Source organism: Phyllobates terribilis, unplaced genomic scaffold (genome assembly GCF_046119375.1).
Source record: "Phyllobates terribilis strain yellow unplaced genomic scaffold, ASM4611937v1 Scaffold_11__3_contigs__length_659146591, whole genome shotgun sequence".
NCBI classification, from domain to species: Eukaryota; Metazoa; Chordata; class Amphibia; order Anura; family Dendrobatidae; genus Phyllobates; species Phyllobates terribilis.
In genome coordinates this window covers 92,045,996-92,057,341 of record NW_027362771.1, presented here as the reverse complement: position 1 = coordinate 92,057,341, position 11,346 = coordinate 92,045,996, and positions in this window count along the sequence as shown.

The window sequence follows — 11,346 nt, the reverse complement described above, 5'->3', positions numbered from 1 at the left end:
GTCCTTGTGCTGAGATAATCTTATATATGTGCCTCTGCTGTGTACTGTGTAATGGCTGTGTCTGACCGTGCAGGAACATGGTCTGATCATACCACATCTCCTGGGCAGGGGAGGAAGCAAAATAGTATACAGACATTACAGCAGGGGATCCCAGATGATTCTTTCTTTGAAGTAAAACATTGTTTAAAAACAGACAGTGAAATGTTTTAACTCACATAAAGAATAAGATGTGATCCCCTGCTGTAATATCTGTATTGTCTTTTGCTTCCTCCCCTGCCCAGGAGCTGTGGTATGATCAGATCATGTTCCTGCATGGTCAGACACAGCCATTACACAGTACACAGCAGGGGCACATTTATAAGATTATCTCAGCACAGGGACATTTTATTTAAACACATCCAATTGTGCAAGTTATTATTATTCCAAGATCTATTGATTAAAATCAACTTTCGTTCCCCTTTAAGGAATACTGTGCCAGATAAATTTTACATGGTACTTGGCCAAATGATGGCAGCTATCTCACCTGAGTCTCCTGTACCCAAGAGTGCACGCTCTGCTGAGTGCTCCTGTGTTCTCTATGAGCTGGCAGCAGCTTGTTTCTTAGAGAATAAAAGGATTGTCAGTCTGAAACATGCCAGATCCTTATCTCTCTCAACAATTCCACAATCATCTCTTAGGGGCCCCCATGCACATTAGACTTTTGGCCAAACTCGTTGACATGGACTGGTTGGGCTGGCGTTATTCTAATGTGTATTGGGGGGCTTTACACTGCTTTCCAGAATAGCGTTTTATTTTTGTAGATAATCAAATAATAAAAATGTATTTCCAATGAGGAAAAAAACTTAAATACTTTACATATTTTTTTGTGGAGATTCTAAGAAGTCTGTTAGTGGAAAGACTAATTGTTTCTGTGAAGGATTATTTGGTGTGTTCATAATTATGTTTCTCATGCTGTCAGCAGATGTGTTTCAAGGTAACTTTTAGATTGCTTTGTTTCTTTTTCTTGGAGTCAGATGCATATTTTGTATGCAAAAGCTCTCATCAAAGAGATTGCCAGCTTTGAACAACCCCCCCAACATGTTATATGGGTTTCTTAAAAATACTGGACGTATCCCGTTGTAGGGCACCCGGGAATCAGCTGTAATCTGTGGGAAAACCTGGTGCTTACACATGTGCATGCTGAAGCTGGTCACTAGCCTTAGGGGCCACACCAGTCATAGTAACTGTGCCATTCTAACAGTGAATCTCATTTATCCTTCCTTTTTATTCTGCAGTCTCAGGATGTCTGTACATGTATATTAAATCCGCCATAATCTGCCAGCAAAGTGTGATTTATCTCACCATAGAACATGTTTTCCACTGCTGAAGTGGAAACGTGCTTTACACTATGCCTTCCCATGCTTGGCATTGTGCTTGGTGATTGAAGGCTTGCATCCAACTGCTTGGCCATGTAAATCCATGCCATTAAGCTCCTGGAACACAGATTTTGTGCTGATGTCAATAGCAGAGGAGGGTTTGAGCTCTGCATTTTTTGAGCTAGCAGAGTGTTGGAGACTTTTATACACTAGTCAACTACATTCAGGAACCACTCTCTGTAATTGTACGCGATCTTTATGGCTTTACTTTCAAAACTCCTCCACTTTTCAATAATACTACTCATAGTTGATTGCGGAATATTTGGGATGGAAGAAGAAATTTCACAAACTGACTTGTTACAACGCTGGCATCCTATTACGCTCAAATTCAGTAAATTCCTTAGAATGACTCACTTTTTCACGAATGGTTGTCAAGGCAGACTGCATGGATAGGATTTGGATTTATACCTGTGACTGAGTTAAAAACCTGTATTAAGTGATTAAGAGGTGTGACCATGTGGCTTGTGTCACACAAGGTGTGGGAAAGACTTAGTGCAGCACAAAGGGAAGAGGGAAAGGGAGCCCAGACTCTAGGGAAAGGGGGGAGTGGAGACCTCCTAGCTGATAGAATATCACCCTGTCTCCCGTGACGTCCCTATATTGGCTCTTCACCAATTGCCGCATATGTTCCTCGCCCTGTCTTTCCCTGGCATTTGGCCCTGGCTAGGGAAGGAAGGGGATGAGCACTAGTCGATCCCCACTGAACACTAAAGACAACAAGGGAGGACAAACAAGGGAAAATTGCTTAGCTTTAGATGACTCCAGACAAATGCACACACATCCTCAAGCACAAGAGAGGAAGAAGTGCTGCTCTCACTCAAGCCTTCACAAGGAGTAATGAATATCGCTGGCACCTCCCTCTGACACACAGCAGGTATTTATACACCCAGGCCAGGGTGTTAATTAGCCACAGGAAGGTAGCCTCTGGGTCCTAGAGACAGCCTCTAAGAAGGCAAACATAGAGATCTCCTGCATCCAAGTGCAGGGCTACTGTCTGTCACTTCTGACACACCCGTGACAGCGTGCTAGCAGTAGACCACGCGACTGTTATCGGCCTCGTTAGTTGAAGGGTTGGGGAGGAGGGTACATAAGTGTCTCAATTTCAACAGTATCTGAATATACTGACTTCAATGGTGAAAAAGGGAACATTTAGCTCCCTATTCCACCATTAAACCTGTGTGTCTGAGTCTCAGCACAGCAGGTGCGATCATGTCAATAGATCACGCCTGCTGCATGGAACCTCAGGTAGCACAGTGCACACAGTGGAGCAGTGCATCAGGGGAATGGGGTGAGGTGAGCAGTTTTTTCTTTTGTAATGCTGTAAGTATTCGTGGAAGAAAACAGTGGAGACATCCTATTGTGTGTGAAGGGCTGTGAGAGCATGGATACTGTGTATGGGAGACATGATGCTGTGTGTGGAGGACTGGGAAAGTGTTAAAGGCTCACCTGGTGGATTCTCTAAGCCGCAGGTCAAAGTGGACAACATGGACTGAAGCTGATAGCACAGAGGGGAGGATTTGTTGGAATGCACATGGAGCAGCGAGGACCAGGGCAGCAGGCAGACAAGCGGAGCAGGGTACACCAAAATACACAGAACCAGAAGTGACACACAGGAATTGATGATGTTTGCAGTCTGAATAAGTCAAGATAAAAGTTAATAATAGTTAAAGAAGATGAAGGGCAACACGGTGGCTCAGTGGTTAGCTCTGCTGCTTTGCAGCGCTGGAGTCATGCGTTCAAATCCCACCAAAGGCAACATCTGCAAGGAGTTTGTATGTTCTCCCTGTGTTTATGTGGGGGTTCTCTGGTTTCCTGCCACACGCTGAAGACATATTTAGATTGTAAGCAGCAATGGGGACACTGATGACAATTTCTGTAGAGCAAAATTAATCGTCTTTACAAACAAAGTTGCCTGTTCACCATTGCTGTAAGCAGCTATCCGGTTGATTACTGATTAACCCTTATTTATTATACTTACTTATATAGAGACATTATATTCCACAGCACTTTGCAGAAATTGTTTTAGTTTGCTTACAGCAGGTAAATGGTTAGTTGCAGGTCTGAGGCTAAAACTAAATGCAGATTGTAGAAACTAACAAGATATTGCTGAGATGATAGCCAGCTGAGAGAACTGGTGAGACTATTCCAAAGCACATATTAACTGCACTTGAAGCTTACTTGAAGCACAGCAAAGAGCGGCAGCCATACGGGAAGGTAACAAAGATTGTCCCTGTAGCCCGAGACAGATGTTTAACGGGGCAATGATGCTCTATATTTCCACCATGATACTGTGTGTATGAGTTGTGGGGGCCATGATGGTGTGTCTAAGGGACTGTAGGGGGTCATAATACTGTGTGTAGTGGACTACGGATCCCTGATACTGTGTGTGGTGGACTACGGATCCATGATACTGTGTGTGGTTGACTACAGATCCATGATACTGTGTGTGGTGGACTACGGATCCATGATACTGTGTGTGGTGGACTACGGGTCCATGCTACTGTGTGTGGTGGACTACGGATTCATGATACTGTGTGTGGTGGACTACGGATCCCTGATACTGTGTGTGGTGGACTACGGATCCACGATACTGTGTGTGGTTGACTACAGATCCATGATACTGTGTGTGGTGGACTACAGATCCATGATACTGTGTGTGGTGGACTACGGATCCATGATACTGTGTGTGGTGGACTACGGATTCATGATACTGTGTGTGGTGGACTACGGATCCATGCTACTGTGTGTGGTGGACTACGGATTCATGATACTGTGTGTGGTGGACTACGGATACATGATACTGTGTGTGGTGGACTACGGATCCATGCTACTGTGTGTGGTGGACTACGGATTCATGATACTGTGTGTGGTGGACTACGGATCCATGATACTGTGTGTGGTGGACTACGGATTCATGATACTGTGGTGGCCATTATATTGGGTGTGGAGACTATATGGGCAATAATACGACGTGTGGGGACCTAGTGTGGTATCATACTGTACGAAAGGCTTTTGGGACCATCATACTATGTGCAGGGAAATAGGGAGCATTATTCTTTGTCTGAGAGACTGTGTGGGGCATCAAACTGTGTGGTGGGTTGAGGGGCCCATTATAATGTGGGTTGATGACTGTGGGGGAATCATACTGTGTGGGTCCTCATAATGCAGCGCAAACTGACCTGTAGTGCTTGTTTCAGATCTGCAACATGTCAATTCTCTTGCGGGTACGCTGAATTTTATGTGTAGATTTTCCCCATATAATTGCATTACATGTAGAAAATCCGCAAGTAAAAAACCCACATGTGTTCATAGTGCCTTTCTGCTGTGGAAATGTATCAAAAACTCGTGTAATCTGATTATGACTATCAATAAAGTGTTGTCAAAGATAAGGAAATATCAAAAACAAAGCAGCTTTGTATAAAACATGACATCTCAAAAAAAGACCAAAACGCAGCATCAAAAACGTGATAGAAATGCATGCAAATAAAACACACTTAAAGGCTGTGTGCCCACGATGCGTTTTTTAAGCATTTCCGCAGCGGCAAAAACGCTGCAGAAACGCTTAAAAAGCGCATGGTAGAAGGCCTGCCATGTTCCCCAATGATAATCCGCATGTGCTGTGCACATGCTGCGGTAATTTCTGCAGCGGGTTATCATTGCGGAAAAAAACACAGCACTACCAATTATTTTGTGGAAGCACTGAGTTTTCGCCGCCATTGACTTGCATTGGAACGCATGGAATCCGCATCACTGCATCTGTACATGCGGAATCCAAACGTTTTAATGTGCGAATTGTACCCAGGTGTGGAGGAGAGGAGACTTTCCTCCGGACCCGGGTACCATAGAACCTGTAAAAAAAGAATAAAATAAAAAATAAATATTATATTTACCTTCTGATGGCCCGCGGTGTGCTTGTCTTCGCTTGCCGGCCGATCGCGGTGGACTGAAGGACCTGCGCTGACGTCATTTAGTCATGTGACGGCAGGCCCTTCAGTGTACCGCGAGCTGCCGGCAAGCCAGGACGGATCGAATAAAGACTGTGCGGGCCATCAGAAGGTAAGTATAGATTTATTTTTTAATTTTTTAACATTCTTTAAGGTCACACACTATAAATCCATGCCGTTTGCATGGATTTATATAGTGTGACCAAGTTGTCAAGCACTTTCCAAGTGATGCTAAAATCGCTTGCAAAGCGCTTGTCAACCCGCATGGGGAAATGCATGTGAAGAATGCTTCACATCTGCTTGTCCCTGGCAGGAAAACGCATGTACAATCCGCATGTACAATCCACATGTACAATCCGCATGCGTTTTTTCTGCCAGGGAGATGCAGAAACGCTCAGGAAAAAATCTGGAGCATTTCTGCATCGTGGGCACATAGCCAAAAACACAAGTAACACAATTTACTTAATTGGTGCAGAAAATCTGCAACACCAAAAACTCACCAAAAGCTCATTGTGGGAATGTGGCCTTAGACAACCCCTTATTAATAGACGCAGGGTGCTGCTACCTTGTGGAGTGACACCACTCGTCCACTATCAGCTTTGCATCCCATGCTGATCTCCTCTTCTAAACAATGTCACGTGACGACTGAAGCCAATCAGCACAAGCTGATTGGCTGCAAAATTCACAGTCCTTCAAAGGGGAAGAACCCTCTTTTTTATGTTAATTTTTTACTTTAATCCCTTTGGCTATCTCTTGCCCTTCCCTAGTCCTTCTGTCTCCTCTGCTAATGACTAGCAGATGCCTGTTTGTATGAGGATATAGTATGCTGATGAACAATAGCTTTAGGTCAGCCTAAGAGCTACAATGGACAACAGAGAAGAATTCTCACTGATTGTTCAGGCGCTATACAGTGCACTTACACTGCACAATGCCCTGTGCAAAATGCCCTTTACATAGGGTGGTTAGTGTCCAAAAAGGTAAAAGCATCAGAAATTACATTTATTAATTTATTTACTTATTTTACTCACTTATATAGCACCATTAATTCCACAGCGCTTTACAGACATTATTAGCACTGTCCCCATTGGGGATCACAATCTACATTCTCTATCAGTATGTCTTTGGAGTGTGGGTGGAAACCGGAGAACCCAGAGGAAACCCACACAAACACGGGGAGAACATACAAACTCCTTGCAGATGTTGTCCTTGGTGGAATTTTGTCCTTGGGCAATTTTTTGAAAATTAGTGCATGGGAACAGTGGAGCAGTTGCACATAGCAGCTAACCAGATTCTATCAGAATAAGAAAACGTTCAATGGATAAAAGCAGCAATGTGATTTTTTGATATTGACAACTGCTCGCCATTTTTGTTTCATTAGTTTTAATAATTTTCCCCAAATTAGTATATGCAGTGGGGGAAATAAGTATTTGATCCATTGCTGTTTTTTGTAAGTTTTCCCACTGACAAAGAGTCAAAGACATGAACAGTCTATAATTTTAAGGGTAGGTTAATTTTAATATTGAGAGATAGAATATAAAAAAAAATCAAGAAAATCACATTGTATAAATTAGATACATTTATTTGCATTTTGCATTGAGAAATAAGTATTTGATCCCTCTGGCAAACAACACTTAATACTTGGTGGCAAAACCCTTGTTGGCAAGCACAGCAGTCTGACGTCTTTTGTAGTTGTTGATGAGGTTTGCGCACATGTCAGGAGGAATTTTGGTCCACTCCTCTTTGCAGATCATCTCTAAATCATTAAGATTTTGAGGCTGTCACTTGGCAACTCGGAGCTTCAACTCCCTCCATAAGTTTTCTATGGGATTAAGGTCTGGAGACTGGCTAGGACACTCAATGACCTTACTGTGCTTCTTTTTGAGCCACTCCTTTGTTGCCTTGGCTGTATGTTTTGGGTCATTGTCTTGCTGGAAGACCCAGCCACGACCCATCTTCAATGCTCTTACTGAGCGAAGGAGTTGTTGGCCAAAATCTCGCGATACATGACCCCATTCATCTTCCCTTCAGTACGGTGCAGTCGTCATGTCCCCTTTGCAGAAATGCACCCCCAAAGTATAATGTTTCCCCCATCATGCTTCACGGTTGGGACAATGTTCTGAGGGTGGTACTCATCCTTCTTCTTCCTCCAAACACAGCGAGTTGAGTTAATACCAAAGAGCTCAATTTTTGTCTCATCTGACCACAGCACCTTCTCCCAATAACTCACATAATCATCCAGGTGTTCATTAGCAAACTTCAGACAGGCCTGCACATGTGCCTTCTTGAGCAGGGGGACCTTGTGGGCACTGCAGGATTTTAAACCTTTAAGGCATAATGTGTTACCAATGTTTTTCTTGGTGACTGTGGTCCCAGTTGCCTTGAGATCATTAACAAGTTCCCCTTGTGTAGTTTTAGGCTGATCTCTCACCTTCCTCATGATCAAGGATACCCCACGAGGTGTGATTTTGCATGGTGCCACAGATCGATGTTGATTGACAGTCAATTTGTATTTCTTCCATTTTCTTACTATAGCATCAACAGTTGTCTCCTCACCCAGCATCTTATTTATGGTTTTGTAGCCCATTCCAGCTTTGTGCAGTTCTTTGATCTTGTCCCTGACATCCTTAGAGAGCTCTTTGGTCTTGCCCATGTTGTAGAGGTTAGAGTCTGACTGATTAATTGAGTCTGTGGACAGGAGTCTTTAATACAGGTGACTATGTAAGACTGCTGTTTTTAATGCAGGTAACAAGTTGATTAGGAGCATCTAACTGGACTGTAGGAGCCAGAACTTATAATGGTTTGTAGGGGGATCAAATACTAATTTCTCACTGCTAAATGCAAAAAAAAATATCTAATTTATACTATGTGATTTTATTGATTTTTTTTTTTGAAATTCTATCTTTCAATGTTAAAATTAACCTACCCTTAAAATTATAGACTGTTCCTGTCTTTGTCAGTGGGCAAATTTACAAAAACAGCAAGGGATCAAATACTTATTTCCCCCACTGTAGCTTTGGTGAATTATATGTAAATATTGAGGGGATCATAAAAAGGTTATTTCACTTAGTCATAAAGTGATTATTCACTATCATTCATTATTCACATAAATGGGTTATTCCCATCTTGGGCTATCATTGCCGAGACAGGGAAACTCAGTAGCACAGCGAACAGTTTCCGCAATTTGGGAGTCAAACCAACACTGTGGATTGTTTTGAACCTCTACTGATTTTGTCTAGGAAACAAAGGCTCTTTTCTGAACCCCTCCTCTGGTGGCCGGTACCTAGAAGCAGTTTTCTCATTTTTGAGATAGTAGAGATGGGAATAACCATTAGGCTATGCCACCACGATAAGTATTTGTTGAGTTTTTGATGCTGCAAATTTTGTGTTGCATTTCTGCACCTATTATGTAAGTTAGGTTACTCGCATTTGTTTTATTCAGTTTTTGAGTGCATTTTTTTCATGTTTTTGATGCTGCAGCTTTTGTCTCTTGTTGGTGAGTAATGTTTTATGCTTTGTTTTTTATACATCCTGCTATTTGGCTTTTACAAAACTTTATTCCTACAGTCATCTGCGGATTACATACGTTTTTAGTGCGTTTCCACTGCGGAAATGCTTAAAAACTCATATGTGCTTTTTACCTGTAAAGTTTCCGCATTTAATGCAATTCTATGGGGAAAATCTGAGGATAAAAATCAGTGTACTCGCAAGAGAAATGGACATGTTGCAGATTTCAAAAACGCAAAACAGGTCAGTTTACACTGCATAAAGAAAGTACAGAGGGCAAGAGATTTCTATAAGTCCCATCCACTTTGCTGGAATAGTAAGACACTGTGTTTTAGGAGAGTAAGATGCTATGCTTTTTGCACAGTGAAAATGTGCAGCATCCAAAACTCATCATGAGAATTTAACCGTAGACAAAACTGTGATCATGATAGTTTTTCTTTTAGACAGTTTTGGTAAAGCTGCACCTATATTACCACTCGAGAAGAAATGAAGCATTATATAGCACCCTTCAATCCAATGCTCTGTCCATATTATGTGTGGACTGGATAGATCTTCCAAAGGGCTCGTGCAGACAACCGTATTTTCGGTCCGAGTGCTATCCGCAAAACATCGGATCGCACTCGGACCAATATTAGTCTATGGGACCTAGGACATGTCTAATTTTGATATGATATTCAGATCGCACTCACCCATGCAAGTCAATAAGTCCGTGGAAAACACTGGACTACACTCAGATGTCATCTTTATGCAGTCCCATTTCCACGGACTGACAAAATGGAAAAGATGGAGAAGTTTCATCACACTATGATCAAACTCTGATGAGAAAGGCTCAAATGAGGCATTTCCCCAAGAAAATGTTTTTTCCTACACCAGACAAAGCATTTAACCTTTATATTTCAGTTACCATGTATACTCATGTATAAACTGACTTTTTCAGCACATTTTTTATGCTGAAAAAGTCCCCCTCGGCTTATATTTGAGTGAGGGTCCCACTTACATTCCAGCTGTGGATGGTGGGGTGGGGTTGAGCAGCAGCGAAAGAGCAGGGCACAGGAAGCAGCAGTAGCCGGCTGTTGCAGCGATCACATGTGCCCGCTACTAAAGAGAATGAATATTCACTCCTCTCCACGCCCATGGGAGTGCAGAGAAGTGGCTATTCATTCTTCTTAATAGCGCACAATGTCAATCACAGGCGCTGGCTCCTGCAGCGGCTCAGCGATCCTCTGTGCCCGCTATTAGAGAGTATGAATATTCACTCCTCCCCACTCCCATGGGCGTGGAGAGGAATGAATATTCATTCTCTTTATCTCTTTAATGGCGGGCACACTGCGATTGACAGTGTGCGCTATTAAGTACGCAGCGCTGGAACAGAAGGAAGGAAGGTGTGTAGAATTGTTTATAATTTTTTCATGTGTGCAGTGACGGGGGGCCATGCGTACCAGGATTGGGGATGAGGGGGCCATGCATACCAGGATTGGGGATAAGGAGGCCATGCATACCAGGATTGGGGATGAGGGGGCCATGCATACCAGGATTGGGGATGAGGGGGCCATACATACCAGGATTTTGGATAAGGAGGCCATGCATACCAGGATTGGGGATGAGGGGGCCAAACATACCAGAAAGGGGATGAGGGGGCCATACATACCAGCATTGGGGATGAGGGGACCATGCATACCACGATTGGGGATGAGGGGATCATGCATACCAGGATTGGGGATGAGGGGGCAATGCTTACCAGTATGGGGAAATTTACCAGTAGCTGCTGCATTTCCTACCCTAGACTTATACTCGAATAAATACGTTTTACCAGTTTTTTTGTGGTAAAATTAGGTGCCTCGGCTTATATTTGGGTCGGCTTATACTCAAGAATATAAGGTACGTTAAAAAAAAAAAATAATAATAAATTCACAAAAACAATCAGTACCTCACAACCTGGAAATTCACAGTTTTTGTTAGGGTTTGCATCAGTTCATATAAAGAACATGCCTACAACTGTGAATATGTATACAGTACAGACCAAAAGTTTTGACACACCTTCTCATTTAAAGATTTTTCTGTATTTTCATGACTATGAAAATTGTACATTCACATTGAAGGCATCAAAACTATGAATTAACACATGTGTAATTATATACTTAACAAAAAAGTGTGAAACAACTGAAAATATGTCTTATATTCTAGGTTCTTCAAAGTGGCCACCTTTTGCTTTGATGACTGCATTGCACACTCTTGGCATTCTCTTGATGAGCTTCAAGAGGGAGTCACCAGAAATGGTCTTCCAACAATCTTGAAGGAGTTCTCAGAGATGCTTAGCACTTGTTGGCCCTTTTGCCTTCACTCTGCGGTCCAGCTCACCCCAAACCATCTCGATTGGGTTCAGGTCTGGTGACTGTGGAGGCCAGGTCATCTGGCGTAGCATCCAATCACTCTTCCCCTTGGTCAAATAGCCCTTACACAGCCTGGAGGTGTGTTTCGGGTCA